General features: G+C 39.6%; 1 protein-coding gene across 6 annotated transcripts in view; it reads left to right on the plus strand.

The window, feature by feature from the left end:
• DLG2 (discs large MAGUK scaffold protein 2) overlaps window positions 1-16,428 on the plus strand; it is a 2,018,366-nt gene that overhangs the window by 1,806,031 nt on the left and 195,907 nt on the right. The window contains exon 1 of one of the 6 annotated variants that reach the window (XM_012803232.1): window positions 4,081-4,348. The exons of the other annotated variants lie outside the window; for them this stretch is intronic. The gene's annotated coding sequence lies outside the window, so the exon portion shown is untranslated. Of the gene's footprint in view, window positions 1-4,080; window positions 4,349-16,428 lie in introns of those variants that run through there. 6 annotated transcript variants of the gene reach the window in all.

The following is a 16,428-nucleotide window of genomic DNA, read 5'->3' on the forward strand; positions in this document are numbered from 1 at the left end:
TTGACCAGAGCAATGAGGTAAATGATTATGTGATGTATTAACATGGCACATACTGGGAATAGAGCAGATGTAGGAGAGAAAACCAAGAGTTTGATTTTGAACATTTTCAAAATGAGAAGCCCACTATTAAACAGTTAAATGAAGATGCTTAGATGTGATATGCAGCTGGATCTGAGTCTGGAGCTCAGGGTGCAGCTTGGGACTGGACATGTGCACGTGGTAGCCTTTAGTCTGCACATGGCACGGAAGCCCTGAAACTTGCTGACCGACCTTGGTAGTGCATTTAACTAAAGAGGTCTAACGATGAGCCCTGGGACACTCGAAATTTGAAAGATCAGGAAGAGGAAAAGGACCCAAGAAAGGAGACTTAGGTGGATGAAAGAGGTAGAAGGAAAACCCAGATGGTCTCAGAAACCAAATGTACAGAGTGACCACTTCAAGAAGATTGTATTAATAATTGATTCTGTCAACTGTTGAGAGGAGGTCGCATGAACTGAGGACTGTTTAATGACCACTGATTTTGTCGGTGAGGATGTCCTTGTTCACCTTGGTCAGGGCAAGTTTAGTGGGAGAATGAGGGTGAAGCCTGCGGGAGTGAACAGTCACATGTCTCAGATTATTCTCCTGTCTGGGGTGTTAGCAGAAATGATGGAACAGGGGATAGAACAATTGACTAATTCAGTCTAAGAGCTGTGTTGTTCTGCTTCTCCTGTAAAGTGAGAGGACAGAGGGAGAGAAGGGTATGAAAAAGTAAACACAGTGAAAATGGACAACGAATATTTTGTGTTATCTGTTGATTCAGTTTCTTAGAAGCAGTGGATATATATGGGGTATCCATAAAGTTCGTAAGCAATTTACTATGTTAAACTATTGTAAATTTCAAATGAACTTTGTGTCCGCCCTGTATAATAGTTAAGAGAGCAGGCTCTGCAATCTCACACCTCAGTTGTTATTCTGACCGAGACGTTTGTTAGCAAATCCCCTAACCTCTGGCCATGCAGCCCTCTTTTGTAAAGTAGAGATAATAGTACAGCCCATTTCAGAAAGTCGTTGTAAGGGTTAAAGGGAAACGTGAGTAAAGTTTAACACGGCACTAGCTTATAGTAAGTGCTCAATAAATGTCAGCACCATCACTAACATAAGCCAGATATTGGTATAGCTTCAAGGCTGTACATAGTGTACTGAGTCTGAGAGTAATTGGTGGCATGGAATGGTAAATATACAGAATGTGCATAAAGTTATGGTTGTCTGTGACAGGGGCACAGAAAAAAGTTATAAAAGTTACAAAGACTCATTTCTGTTAATTTTTCGTGGTCTGTGGCGTGATGGTAGAATAGCAAGGTGACGGGAAAATGAACAGAAAGGAAATGGCTCTTGAGGGGCGTTTTCGAGGTAATAGTAGGTTGAAAGAGTTGGCAGTCGTGGAAAAACTTAGAGACTAGACCGAGTCACTTCAGGGACGGGATAATCCACTGCTACATGTATAGGCAGTAACTCTTGGTCTAGTAATCACAGTTATCATCTGCTCTTTGCTGCACATGGTATTTATATGAGGCTTTTCTTACCAGAGTAGAAGCTCGTGTCCCTGCCCACTTTTACCCCCAATTATGTTTCTTAGCTTTATTACACTGCCTAATATTAAACGTGGTTCTGCTCATAGTAAGATATGCAGAGCATGAAATAAACAAGGAGAGAGTCACCTGTATATGAGCAAATTTAGTTGACCAAAGTAACTCTCTGGGAGCACAGAGCTAAGGAAATGTCTCAGGTTTAAATCTACATACCAGGCTGGGTGCAGTGGCTCACACTTGTAATCCTAGCACTCTGGGAGGCCAAGGTGGGTGGATTGCCTGAGTTCATGGGTTCAAGACCAGGCTAGCAAGAGCAAGATCCCATCTCTAAAAATAGCTGGGCGTTGTGGCAGGTGCCTGTAGTCCCACTACTTGGGAGGCTGAGGCAAGAGAATCACTTGAGCCTCCAAATTTGAGGTCCTGTGAGCTGTGATGCAATAGCACTCTACAGAGAATGACATAGTGAGACTCTGTCTCCAGAAAAAAAAAAAAAAAAACAACAACACCTATGTATCTTGCAACATCACAGCCTCACATGGTCCCACAGAGGGTAAGTGCTGATGGCTCAAAGGAGGCTAATTGCATGCCTTGAAGAAACAATTTCTTATATGCGTAAGCTCATCTAATGGCCAAACATTAGTTTATATTGATTTAAAGCAGGAGTTAGGAGTGGAACCTTAAGACAAAGAAGCCTGTCTCTGCTTGGCATCCTTGACTTGGCTATTTAGTCTGTATATAGTTACCTGCAAAAGTTCATTGTTTTTATAGGTTTTTTAGTGGATGCTTATTTGAAAAGGGCAAGGGAAGTCAAGTCGGTCTCAGTTGGTTATTAGCAAACATACTGTGAATGGGCTTTCCCGGCTAGTGAGTTAATGGTGGAAGTGAAGAGAAGCTGGTGAGCTGGACAGGTGGCCTTGAGCAGAACCCTCTGGGTCTTTCATCTTCTGGTAGAAAAAACATATTCCTGGTGATAGAGCGCTCCAGATTTTTGTTTGTTTTTTGTTGTCCATCCCTTCACAGGCTAGCAGGTTTGAATATTCCTTGGCAAAAATACAATTGATATTTTCAAAGATGATTTGGGGAGACAATGAGGCAGAAATCTATTTTGCCAAAGGAAGTATGGAATAATGGCCACCAATTTGAGGAGTACATACTATTAACTAGGTACTAAATTTTTTTGATATATTCTACTTAATCTCCTGAGACAGGTGTTAGCATACCCATTTTGCAGATAAAACAACCTGTTTATAGTAAATTAGTGGCTAAGACTGGGCTTAAACACAATTCTTTTTAATTCCCAAACCTACAATCTTCTACTCTACCCAGGTAAGCATTAAAGATGTAAATTCTTCATCTTTTCTTATGCCTGAATAGCATTTCATGGTATAAAAATACATAGATAATAAAAATGTTTAAATATATCTGTTTAAATAATAACAAAAAATAACTCTACGATCTTTCCATCATTTCTACTAAAGGCCATAGTAAATAATTCTGCTCTCATTGCTCGTCTGCCTCTAACAGTTTAATATGAAACACTGCTTGGGGTAGGGTGATGCGTTTAAGAAGGTGGGCTTTGCCTCCGGGGTCCTGTGGGCCATTCCAGCTCTGAGACCTTAGAGACGTGTGTGATCCCGTGTGTTAGCTCACTGGATCTCCGTTCTTTATCTGCAATGTATTGCTCATGATAGTACTTACCTCACAGGACATTTTAAAAGTTTAAATGAGATAAACACACGCTAAGCGTGTAGAACACTGCCTGCCACCTCAGACATGCTCTTTAAATAGTGGCTGTTATTAACACGGTTTTCCAGTGTTGATCTGATGGACCTAAAGAGGTTAATACCGACCTTGCCGGAGAGGGAACAACAAACTCAGGCGCTGCTCCTCTGTGCAGCCTGCCTGGAATGATTTTTATTTAATAATACTGATTGCCACATCTTCCCATTTTCTGGGCTTCTGTGTTCTGGAGGCAGCTCCGTAGGACAGAAAGACACTGTACTTCACATCTGATTTGGGTTCAAAATCACACTTAAAAATTGTGTGACCTGGGCAAGTCGCTTTATCTTTCATGCCAGGGGCTTCTTATCTACACAGCGAGTAGGTTGGAATCTGGGATTCCTGTGTCCCTAAGTTCAGTGAATGCCGAGCAGTCACTCAGCCTCAGCTCCCTCCTGATGTCTTTTCCAGTGCTAAAAGCCTCAGTGACAGGGAACGTGTGTGGCAGTCTGTGACATGCTATGCAAATACAGGAATTGGTCCTTACAGAGCCGTTGTGAGAATTAACCCTGAATAGTACACACCGTTATGTACGCATCAATGCAGTGGCTTTTCTCCACATTTTGTCATCTTTGCCTACCCCCCACTGGGTTGGATGGATCCACCTTAACAAGGTGTAGGGGAACACGGGTGGAAGATGGGGGTGTGGTACTGATGGTGGGAAAGCACTTTATTGGTTAATCGTGGTACATTCCAGACACCAATTACTGTCACTGCTTCTAAGGCTGATATATTTATCAGGATGAGTTACAAGGAAATATATGTACCCAGAGAGCGAGGATGCTGCATGTTCACCCCTTGTGATGTAAAATCTGAGCGTCTAGGAGGGGCTGTTTTATAATTCATCAGGTTCCGCTAGTGAGTTCTGTCGGAGTCTTAGTTATAAAGGCAAGTGTGAACCGGACAGCAGACTGGAGAACCTGGCACCAGGGAGACGGAGAAGCTGCCTTTGGTGCCTCCTGCCTCCTCCCTGCTTTGTTCCAATAATTTTGTGCTCGGTAAGTTCCCCGGCTTTCCAGCTAATCATTGTTGAATAAGCTTGGCAAATGCATCCGTAGTTTGGGATATGCACTTGCTGTCAAAAGTGTGTGTCAGTGTTTGGGCTTCTGACAAATTTCACAATTTCCCTTTAATGAGCTAAATAGCTTGAAAGATGAAACAAAACCCGACAAATCAATTATTCACCTTGATCCTTGGAAGGCTGCTTTCTTTGGTTGCTGAAGTTTCTCAGGTTTCATTCTGTCAGTTTCATTTGTTGGGTGAGCTTTGAAAAGAACAAGTCTCTTTGTCACGAAATTGTTTTTCTCAGCTGCCAAAAGAGGAGGTACGTACGGGTGGTTTGTACATCCCTCCCCCCAACTCACTCTCCCCAGCGATCGGTAAATCTTAAAACAGACCGTTTGCCTGGTAACCAGCTCCAACGGAGCTGGACCTGGGCAAGGCAAGATTCAAATTGCAATCTTTTGTGTGAACAGAACTGAGGGGCTGTGAATAATTGGCATTGTGCAGATTATTGTGAAACTCAGTATGGTGGTAGTCCCTGCATTTTGCTGGGATGGGGTCAGAATCTGATGAGATTTGCATTTGGCATGCCTGTTGATGATGTGTGAGAGGGAGTGAAAGAAAAGACGGGATCATTATGGAAAGAGCCGGACACCGCAGGACAGACAAATGCAGAAGCATGTATTTGCATGACTTGTGGCTGGCTGTTTTCTCTAGTTTTCTAATTCCTATTAAAAATTACCCACAGCTGCATTTTGGTCCTCATCTGGGTATGCTCTGGGCACTTACTCCAGGTACTGGGCTCCGGTCCTGGCTCCAGGTAGGATGAGTGCTAACTCCCAGCTAGCTGAGTGTAGGAAGTCATTTCCCCATCGGGAGGAAAAAGAGCAGAAGCCGCACCTCCCGAACTCCTTCCTGCTGTGTTGTTTTGCTTCTGTCCAAATCTCATGGAAACCAACAGCTTGACGTACTTTTTTTTTTTTTTTTTTTTTTGCAATAGCAGATTTAACTGTGGTGTCATATGGCATATTATATATGGAAAAGAATAGCAAGGAGATTTTCCCAAATGTTTCAATGTCTGGCTTGTTGACATTTGCTTAAGGAGCTACCGTCTTCTGAACCCATGAGTGTTGGTCTGTCCAAAGTGTTTACCTGTACATGGCTGCATTTTCTCTGTAGATGTAGAATGTGTGGATCTGACAAGAACAGCCTCTTTATCCTTAAAAAAGCAACTCCTTTTAGCATCTCTTTGAAAAATTATGTGCATCATTTTTTTTTTCACCAAAGACTTCGCTTCTTAGCTTGCTTTTTTTCTGATAAATATTTTGGTCATTGATATCATCACACTTCCAATAAAGTTATCTCTCCTCTCTAAGTATGCTTTCTGACTGCTCCAAAAACTTGGAAAATATGCAATATATTTTTTTCCAGGAACACATTTTCCATACTTTTTTTTTTTTTGGTCCATAAATAACTTCCCCATATTTTCCATTTCTCTGAATAAGTTTTGCTTGAAGAGCAGAGGAGTGATGTATTGTGGTTGGCACTTAGGGGTGTGAAACCTGAGACTTGTTTTCTAATCTACAAGAGGCTGCCCCATGAGGGGTCTGTAAAATGTTTTATTAGAGCCTTTGGCTGCAGCAGTAATGATTAAGGTAGGAAATTCAGCAGATCATCTCAGATATCTGTGTTTGACGATCTAGCCAGCCTGTGACATTCTGTAATGCTCAGAACATACAGCTGGAGGTTCCTAAAAGTGTTAATATATCTTAGTTGTAAGATATATTAACAATATATATCTTGTTATATTATTGTAACATGCCACTGTATATATTACTATATTTCTTGTTATATGATTGTAAAGTGCCTTTGAGATGTATTGTACATTAAATTTTATTGAATCATGTTTAAAAAAAATGCACATCAGACCCGACGGTTTATTTTGCAGCAGTATCTGGGTTTTGATTCAGTGTGGTTTTATGGAGAAATAAACTAATGTACTAATCTTGGTAAAGTGAGTTTCTTTTCATTTGATGGTGGTTTTTTCATCTTCACTACCCACCAAAGCTGAGCTCTATTTATAGCAACAAAAGAAATTTCAGCGTGAGTTATTCTCAATTAAATTTACACCCAGGCAAATATGAACCAGTGCATGAGCCTTCTTGAGAGGGCATACACCCACAAAACCATGTTCTCAAAACAGGATTAAAAGCCAAAGAGACAAATGGTAGTTTTGTCTACGTGACACATATAATTCCCTTTGAGAGGCTGAGGACAGTAGCAAACAGGTTGGGGACAGTAGCAAACAGGGAGAGGTTTAAAGGAGGTGTTCAAAGACCTGGCTGTTTGCTCACCAGGGTGCAGATGGAGAGAGCAAGGGCTTTGTGCTCCCACTACGTGTTGTATCAGCCGCATCTCACTCTTCTTCTCTGTAAAATGGAACTGGGGCAACTTAAGAGGATCGGACCAACTAGATGATGTATGTAATCCAAGTGGTACATCATTCGGCACAAAAGGACACCCAGCGAAAGATAGATAATCATGGTTACATACTGTGTTTTATAGAATCTATTAATTCATGTTGATAGATGTTGATTTTGAAAAAATATGTACAGTAAAGAGGAAAATTATATTTTTTGGTTAGCAAGGTACACTTCTTACAGATAGATGATTTTTTGGTTTTGCTTTTATTTTGGAAAGCTAGTAAAGACAGAGTTATTACCTTGCAGTTCACTTTTAACTAATTCCTAGAATAACCTCCAAAATCCTTATATGATTATTCAAAGAATAGATTTTATTTCAAATAGGGAGCATAGAAATAAACTGATGACAAATAATATATCACAGCTTTCTATTTGGCAAAGAACGATTAGGCCATAATTCCAGCCATGACATTGCGTTGAAACACCTAACTGTCGTAGTAAAAATCATTTATGATGTACCAGACATTGTGCTGCGTGTTTTGCATGGTTTTTTTCTCATTTAATCCTCATATCAATCCTGCCAGGTAGATTCTGTTTTACTTTCTGTTATTAAATAAGGAAGCAAAATCAGTGAAAAGTTTGTTTAAACACTATTTATTTAAATTGATTTATAGCAGTGTTAGGATTTAAACCTACATTGTCTGATGCCAGAATTCACACTGGTTGGAGTTAGCCAGTAGGATTTGCCTAGCTCTAAATTGTTCCTTTTTTTTTTTTTTTTAAATGTTTGAGACAGAGTCTCACTATGTCACCCTCAGTAGAATACCATGGCGTCACAGCTCACAGCAACCTCTAATTCTTGGGCTTAAGCAATTCTCTTGCCTCAGCCTCCCAAGTAGCTGCGACTACAGGCACCCACCACAATGCCCAGCTTTTTTTGGTTGCAGTTGCCATTGTTGTTTAGCTGCCCAGGCTGGGTTCGAGCCCTCCAGCCTGGGTGTATGTGGCCAGCACCCTACCCACTGAGCTATGGGTGCCGCCTGATTGTTCCATTTTTTGTTCTTGGCCCTATATCTATTTTGATTCATTTCATTTCCTTGCATATTTAAACCCTGTCAGAGTTTAGGGAATATAAAAACAAAAGTGAATTTGGGTATTTCTTTTGCTCTCGTTTTTTGGTCTTTGCCAATTAAGACCACATTTTCCTAAGACATCTTCTTATTCTAACAAAAGTATAATATTTGGTATAAAAATATATGAAACTTTAGATGGTCATAAATCTACCAAATTCAAGACAAGATTTGAAAGATACCCTGAATCAGTATATCTTTGACTGTAGAGCAGTGGTTCTCAACCTTCCTAATGCCACAACCCTTTAATACAGTTCTTGTGGGTCATGACCCACAGATTGAGAACCACTGCTGTAGAGGAATCTGTGAGCCAAGTTGATGGACTGACCTTGCTCTTTTTCCTTTTGGGATCACATTTAGGGTAAAAGAACTCCAGAATTTCTTCCTCAAACATTTCTGAGTCATATTGCAGGAGCTGTAGAATGTGTGCATCCCTGAATCTGAGGGAAACCAGAAGGATACTATTTGCATAAGTGTAGGAAGTAGGGTAAGGGATGAGATATTGTTGGCCACAGCTTGCATTCATGAGCTGGGATGTCCACACAACTACATGGAAGGCCTTTTGTGATACTGCAAGGAACTATGGAAGAGAAGAAGGGCTGGCCCAGATCTGCGGGTTTCCACTTGTGTTCTTGTTCTTAGTCCCCAAAATATTAGGGACAGCCTTACCTTAAGTTGCAGAATGTTTACTATATTTCAGAATAGTAAAGCTAAAATTCTGGGTGGTTGGTTTTGTGGGGCTTTTATTTGGTTTTGTTTCTGACCTTTTCCCCATTAAGCCAAAAGAAATTACTTGATCAAGAAAATAGCCAAAACTATGAAGATCTCAGGCTAAAAACTTTTTAAGTACCATTTTGGAATTGACAGCAACTTCATCCATCAAGGGTAGAGGTTGGCTTTTCTTCCAGTTCAGGGCCATAGTCTTACTTTGGAAGGTGATCATAGGGTCAGCTGGATTAAAATTGTCTGCCATTTGTCTTTTGCAGCATTTGAAAATATAGTTCCTCAAAGAGACCCTTCGTAATTTCAGGAGGTGTCTTTTCCTTATTTCTAGTTTTAAATTACAATTGTAACCCTTAGGACAGAAGACTAATGGATGGCTACTTGAAGGATTCAGGTAGAACTCTGCCTTACAGGAGGAGGGAGAATCAAGAGATGACTATCAATGGCTTTCTGTGGGGTTAAGCCATTATTATAGCCCCTCTGTCCAGGGCATCATTCTCCCAATAGTTCTTGTCATTTCATGTCATGTTGGAGACAAAGACCAGCCTATGAAGAACTAAGAGCCAGGAGTTCTAGGCAACAAATCTTTGTAATTATTAAGATTCTTGAAGTTTTGGGGGGTTTGTTTTTGGTTTTTAATGCAAAGAAAGAAATTATGTAATTAACATGAGTGATTTTTGCTTCTGTTTTCATTACAAAGTAGTTTTCTAGGTGGAAAGGTAGAATGCATCTGGGAGGTGTTCTCTACTACCAACCGTGAAACCTTGCTTTCCTTAATTACGAGGCAGGTATAGTAATTTCTGTCTCACTGGGCTGTTGGGAAGATATGAATGAGATAATTTATTTCTTAGTATTAACTATTCTTTTACCCATATGTATCTGGTAAGGTAAATTCTTAGCACATAGTATGCCTACATTAAATTTTCACCCAATCTGAAAATATAGCAGTTAAATCGATGACTCTATAAAAGACAAATTCATGTACTATATTTATTTTGCCTAGAAGAGGTGGTAGTGTGGATGGGGCAAGGCAATAAAAAACAAACAAAACACAACAAAACAGGACTTATCATTCAACCTCTGCATTGAAAACTCTTAATATTTACGTATAAGCTTTGAGCGGTAGTATTCCATTTATTTTTCCTTTCCTTTTTATGATTCATATATCATTGTAACTTTTGTGATAAACATACATTATTTATACAATTAGGTTAAAAAGAGAGAAAAAATACTTCTAAGAAAATGAATAACGGTAGGAAATGGCTATTGGTGTATTGTGCACACCTGCAGGGAGAGTTAAGTCAAATATTAAAAAGTATGCAAAATGCTTGAGAAAGAGATGTGCTCTGGTCTGAATGATCCAGATTAGCTTGTCTATTATCAGTCACTTATTAAGCATGGACTGTGTGCCAACTGCTCTGTTAGCTGGTGAGATTGCAAAATGAAATATCTTAATCTTTGGCTTGATGCTCGTAGCACAGTGGTTACAGTGCCAGCCACATACACTGAAGTTGGTGAGTTCGAACCCAGCCTGGCCAGCTAAACAACAATGACAACTGCAACAAAAAATAGCTGGGCATTGTGGCAGGCACCTGTAGTCCCAGCTACTTGGAAGGCTGAGGCAAGAGATTCGCTTAAGACCAAAAGTTAGAGGTTGCTGTGAGCTGTTATAGCACAGCACTCTATCAGGGGTGACATATTAAGACTCTCTCTCTCTCTCTCAAAAAAAAAAAGAAATTTCTTAATCCTTGAATTCAAGAAGTTTATAATCCAAGATAAATAAATAAGCGAATTCCCAATTCCACCTATGATTCCTGCTCTGCCATGATAGGAAGGGGTAAGATTGCTTTCTATTGAATGTACCAGAAACTGTGTTTCAACAGGACTTGCTCAATAAAGGAAACTATGTTGGTGATTATAACTTTAAAGTATAAGCCAATTTCAAGGGCTTTGAAACTGTGGTTCACAGTGTTGTCAAGAAATCTATTTTTCAGCTTTGCCACACTGTCTATCTTGATGCTAGCTTCAGCCCAGGACTAATGGCCCAGAATGGTCATCAGTGGCTCCTGGGCAACTTGTTTTCATAGTGCTATCCAGCTAAAAAGAGACACTGCCTCTCAAGCATTCACTTTGAATGGACAGCTTATATTCACCCTGAACGTTAGACCAAATCACCAGCCTCGTTCTGAGGCGTAGACAGATAAAGACTGCCTTCCTAGGACATTCCAAGTCCTAACTGACATCTGGCAGCTGTTGCTGTTAGGAAGTGATGGTGATGGTGGTGGATTCTGGTAAAGCATCCCACGGCCATCTACAGCTTGTGAAATGTACAACACACAATGCAGAAATGTCTACTAGAGTTAGTACACAACACAATGAAGTGAAGCCCAAGCAATGATGGTGCATGTCCTCAATTCGACTTCTAGGATGAGTAGGGGTTTGCTAGGGGTTAAGAAGGAGGGATAGGCCTTCGGGCAGAGAAACAACCTCGCTACAGTCACAAAAGCTAACCAAGTAATTTTTCTCTGATTATCTTTACATTGTCACTATTGCAAAAATCGTCAGCCAGAAGCCACCTCCCCAGTAGTAAAAAGAATGAGAAAACCTGAAGTATCAGTCTCACCAAAACCCGATGTTGAGTTATGATCACTGGATGTTAAGCTAAACCAAACCGTAGACAAATGTTCTTATTCTTTACAATATGAATATAGATTTGGAACCAATTCAATGCTAACCTTAAAATATATATCACTGGAGTACAGAATTATAATATTTTGAGCTGAGCTCTGTTCTCATCATCATCTCCTTTTTTGGTTCTGATGAAACCTGCTCAAAGGAGGTGAATAACTCTCCCAGTGCCTCGAGTGCATTTGGATTTTTGATGTCATGATATTTGTGTTGCTGAAATATGTTGTAAGACAAATGTGGGTACTTTTGAATAGATATACTTGCTAATGGTATAGTGTGTATCACATTGGGAATGAGATATTATACAGTAAAATATTTGTTAATCAAATATCAATGCTTCAAAGGATAATTAGACTTCACTTTGATCTCTGCATAATCCACAGTTTCCCTAATTCACAATTCGTCAGCCTTTGGCAATATCCATCTTTTCTTTCCACTGAGAAAGTAAAATACTTCTTTGAGAAGACTGTACTGAACGGACTTGCTAACAGTTTTCCACTAAAATTCCTAACTCCACATTTCATTAACATACTTTGGATTTTTTCCCCAGATTTGCAGCATAGAAGAAGAAATGACAAGATGATTCTTTACTTTCTATTGGAAGTGTGCTCATACTGTTCTTGGTTTTCTGGCATCCAAATGCAACGATAAAACATTCATTTTTGCTCATGAAGTTCGTCTCAGTCTTGTCAATCCACCCACCTGCTGGGTATGCTCCTTAGCACTCACTTGTCTATCTTCCTCCCAGAGAATGCATGATAATGGCAATAAACATAATCAAAGTATATTTCCTCTTGCCATTTGCTTCTGTGCAGCAAATCTGCTCAGAAAACTTGCAGCGAGGCATGGGTAAGTGGTCCCAGCCATCTGTATCCGTGAGGAACTCAAAGGCTTCTGAATTAACTCAGAAAACGTGCTTGAATAAGAGAAGGCTGCGTGGCCATGTAGGCAATGTTCCCCAGGGCACGAGCTTCTTCCCCATCAGGTTAGACAGGTCCTCAGTGCAGAGAAAGAAACAACTAAAAATAGTGGAAGGGTGATAGCTACTGTTCATTTAAAAGCACATGTCATACAAGCATTAAAAGGTGCCATTATCCCATGACACAACTTCACCTCCCCATAGTACAAATCAGATAAAATCTTCTTTGTCTTGTTTTATGGCTTCCTTGGACAAGTAGAGAAAGTGTGAAAGGAATTGCTTCTTAGCTGAATCTCTTATCTCTCAGTAAGTGTGTCTCGCATGAACAGTTAAGTGCATTGAGTTCCTGCACTGAGTTTGGATAGTTCCAAAGAGCTATCAAAGAGTACTGAGTACTGAGATTCCAGATGCATACAGTATCCCTGCTCATTAAAATATCAAAATACTTACATTCTTGTTGGTAAGTAGCTTCTGCCTCGGGCCTTCTGAATGCCCCTCACTCCACTGCTCCTTCAGAATGGCCCCCTCAGACCCTCCCCTGAACTTTCACACATCTCCATGACTGAGCAACTGAAGTGTTAGTGCCTGGCACAGTTAGTTGTTAAACATTTTGATATCACCTCCTTATAAGACCATCTCACTTTTAAGAACTCATGATTACAACTGGGGAGAATTAAGTATTAAGATGTTTAACGCAGTGCTATTTGATTTTTTAAAGAGTGATAAAAGAGAGAGTATTGGAGATTGGGAAGATTGGCCAGAGATTTGGATAGGGCAGGGGTGAAGGACAGTGGCATGATTTTTTAAATTCATTTATTTTTTAACACATAATTTTAAGGAGTCCTATTTGTTTACTGCCATGATGTGCAAAGCACTTTGCACCGATTATCTCATTTACTTCTCACAACAGCCCTAGGAGAATAGAGCAGAAAATGAAGCTTGGTCACACGGCTAGAAAGTAGCAGGACCCCCACTTGTTCCCCACCATTTCCCAGCCTGGGGAAGACTGTGTTGAGTTCTAAGGAAGACGCTGTAGGAAGTTCTGGTTTGGTGAATATGAAGATGCCTTTTTCTACTTGTCTTGGCCAAAGCAAACCCAAAGAAATATTGACAACCCCCTAATTGAATAAAAAAAGTTTTAGGGAATCAAGAACATCTTTTTAAAATATGACTGGATAGTACATTTTTATGTTGCTTACTTTAGTTGCCTCAGTAGCGATATAAAGAGTAAAATGTGAGCCGCAGGGTACAAGCTAAACTCATTATGATTTGATTATCTGATCCTCCAGTATTAGTCTTCTCATGACCTTTACACAACACAGGAAATTAGAAAAAGCAATAAAATGCACAGGCTATTGACAAAAGTGTTGTTTTTCATCTTTAAATGGCAATGAAAGAACCAAACTATTTATTAATGATTCTCTGGAAAATGTAGCTTTTGCTAGCTCTCCATTCCCACTTATTTCTTATACAACAATGAACATGTGTTTGCCATGACTAAAAATTATATGGGCAAGTATATGTTTATAGGCTAGAATATAGGCATTGCTTCCTTTATTACCCAAATAACTCACAGTGAGTTTCTTGCAGGCAGGGAGTTGATTTTATTCATCCCTGTACACCAGCATCATTCTGGTGCCTTGATTATCTTTTCTCCTGGAAGATGTTTCTTTTTCTTTCTACCTCACCAGCTGGGCCCATCTTGCTTATCCCAAATACTCTGGGCTTGTTTCTGTAACTGTGCCGATCTCATCCTATTATAATTATCTGTTTATGTGGGTCCCAGCACCAGAGGGAGCTCATTAGTAAGGACTGATTTTTTTCTTTGCCCTCCATTGACTTGTTCAGAGAAGAGGCTCAGAAAAGTCAAACAGAAGGATGGAGAGATAAAAGAATGAATACAGGCTCCCCAGTTCCACATCAGGATGTGAGATTCAAATAATGAGTTCCCCTTGATTACTCCTACTTTCACCAAAGCTCCAGAATCTCCTTTCAGAGTGCCAAAGGCTCTGTCTTTTTTTCTCCTCTTATCTATCAATAAAATCTTTCCTTTTGTTTAAAAAAAAAATCTTCATTCATGTTCTATAGACAAGCAGCCTTCCCTTACAACTAAAAGCTATAAACACAGCAACCTAACTGAAACTAGATAATTCACACATTTTCGTTTAATATTAAGAGAATGCCATGTTGGGAGGCCATGTTCTTAATTAGAATAAGATAGCATTGTTCCAAACCTATTTAGTCATCATAGCGATAAGGAAAATAATAATAAAAAACATTTTCCTTGTATTTAAATTTTTTAATTAAATTATTTTATCTGAATCTACTTTTTAAATGTAAATTAGATGCAAAAATCTGAAGAACGTTTCATGAGTTTCCTTATGATGGTCTTTTGGAACCCCTTAGTCCTTTATAGGTACTGAAAGATTGGAGGGGTGATGTAGTCAGTGCTCTTGCTTTTGATCCAAAGTATGCTGAAGCAGCCCCCAAAAACAAGTCTGTCTCATTTTTATCATTTGTTTGTTTGTTTGTTTAGGTAGAGCCTCGCGATATCACCCTCGGTAGAGTGCTGTGGCGTCACAGCTCACAGCAACCTCAAACTCTTAGGCTTAAGCGATTCTCTTTCCTCAACCTCCCAAGTAGCTGGGACAACAGGCACCCGCCCCAATACCTGGCTGTTTTTTTGTTGTTGTTGTTATTACAGCTGTTGTTGTTTAGCAGGCCCAGGATGGGTTGGAACCTGCCAGCCTCGGTGCATGTGGCCAGTGCCGTAAACACTGTGCTGAGCCTCATTTTTATTGTTTTAAGGAGAATACTTTCATCACATTACTTCGTAGTAAAAAACTATGATTGGAATATTGATTTATTTATATTTCTGTATCATTTTCCAAGCAATTATGGAGTCTCCATATCTAGAGCCATCAGATATGGGGTGGCCATCCATGTGGTGGATGTTATTTTTTTTTTTTCTTTATGTCCTGAACTTAGCACAGGGCCCAGAAAAAAATGTTGATTCTCAATAAATATTTGTTGACTTCTTTTCCTGCTTCCACTTTCTCCTGGGAGTCTTATCACCTCCCACCACAAGTGTTTATTTGTGACAAGTAGAGCAAGCCAGAAATGATAAAAGCAGAGGAGCTAGAGAAGGGTCTATGGAGTCTGGCAAGACTTCTGAGAAAGGTAGAGGTTAACAGGGCGTCTCCTCACCCCTAATCTTCACTGGAGCTCATTGGGACTTTTATGATTCCCAGCTTCAGCCAGATAAGCTGGTTGGGTTAGGAAAATGGAATACTACAGCCACCGAAGTGTTTATCATTGACCTGAGAGTTGAGAGACTAAGGAACATTAAGTATTGCTTTAAGAGTCAAAGTTTGGTTTCAAACACTCTTTCCCTGTTAAAGCCACGTCTTCCTTTGGCTTACCCTACTGAGAAACTCTGTAACTGTAAGTATTTCTTTCATTTATTCAGTATTTTAGAAAAGGTATTCATTTAGTGCCTACTTTATGTTTTGCATTGTTCTGGGTGCAAGAAAAATATTATAGCTTTTCATGTTTTTCTGTTCTAATTATAGTTTTTCATGTTTTTTATTTTTAAGGTAGGAAAAGTCTGTCTTGTTTCAGGGTATACATAGGCTTACGGGAATTTCAAAATAGGGTTAAAACAAAAACCAATCTGAAAAGGCTTAAACTTGGATTTTTAAGACCTTTTGTTTTTAATTAAGTGAATCCAAGTTTGAAGGGCCAACAGATCATTTTGTTAATAGATGGGTTGTATGCTTTTGTGAGCCTGAATTATATATATTTCATACCTGTAATGTATTCATACATTGGCATAGAAATCTTTGCACACCCAGAAAAAAATATATATGGAGAGATGAAGGTGCAATATACCATCAGAGGGGCAGGGCATTACAGAATGTTTCTTTATAGATTTTTCAACTGAAACATAACTCAGCACCAGTTTGCTTCTGCACGTGGACTTGTGAATTGAAAAGTTAATACAAGATTTTTATTGTGTAGTAAATTAATTGGAGTGAGTAATTTGAATGAGTTTGAGTAAGGAGAAAGGAGTCCATGAGGGGAAAAGCCGTGTCTGTTTTGCCCACTGTATTCCCAGGACCTAACACACTGCCTGGCACATAGTAGGTATTTGGTGGATGAACAGATCAATTAGTGCAAGCTCATGATTAGAA

This window comes from Otolemur garnettii, unplaced genomic scaffold (assembly GCF_000181295.1).
Source record: "Otolemur garnettii isolate 467f Iridium unplaced genomic scaffold, OtoGar3 scaffold00001, whole genome shotgun sequence".
NCBI lineage: Eukaryota > Metazoa > Chordata > Mammalia > Primates > Galagidae > Otolemur > Otolemur garnettii.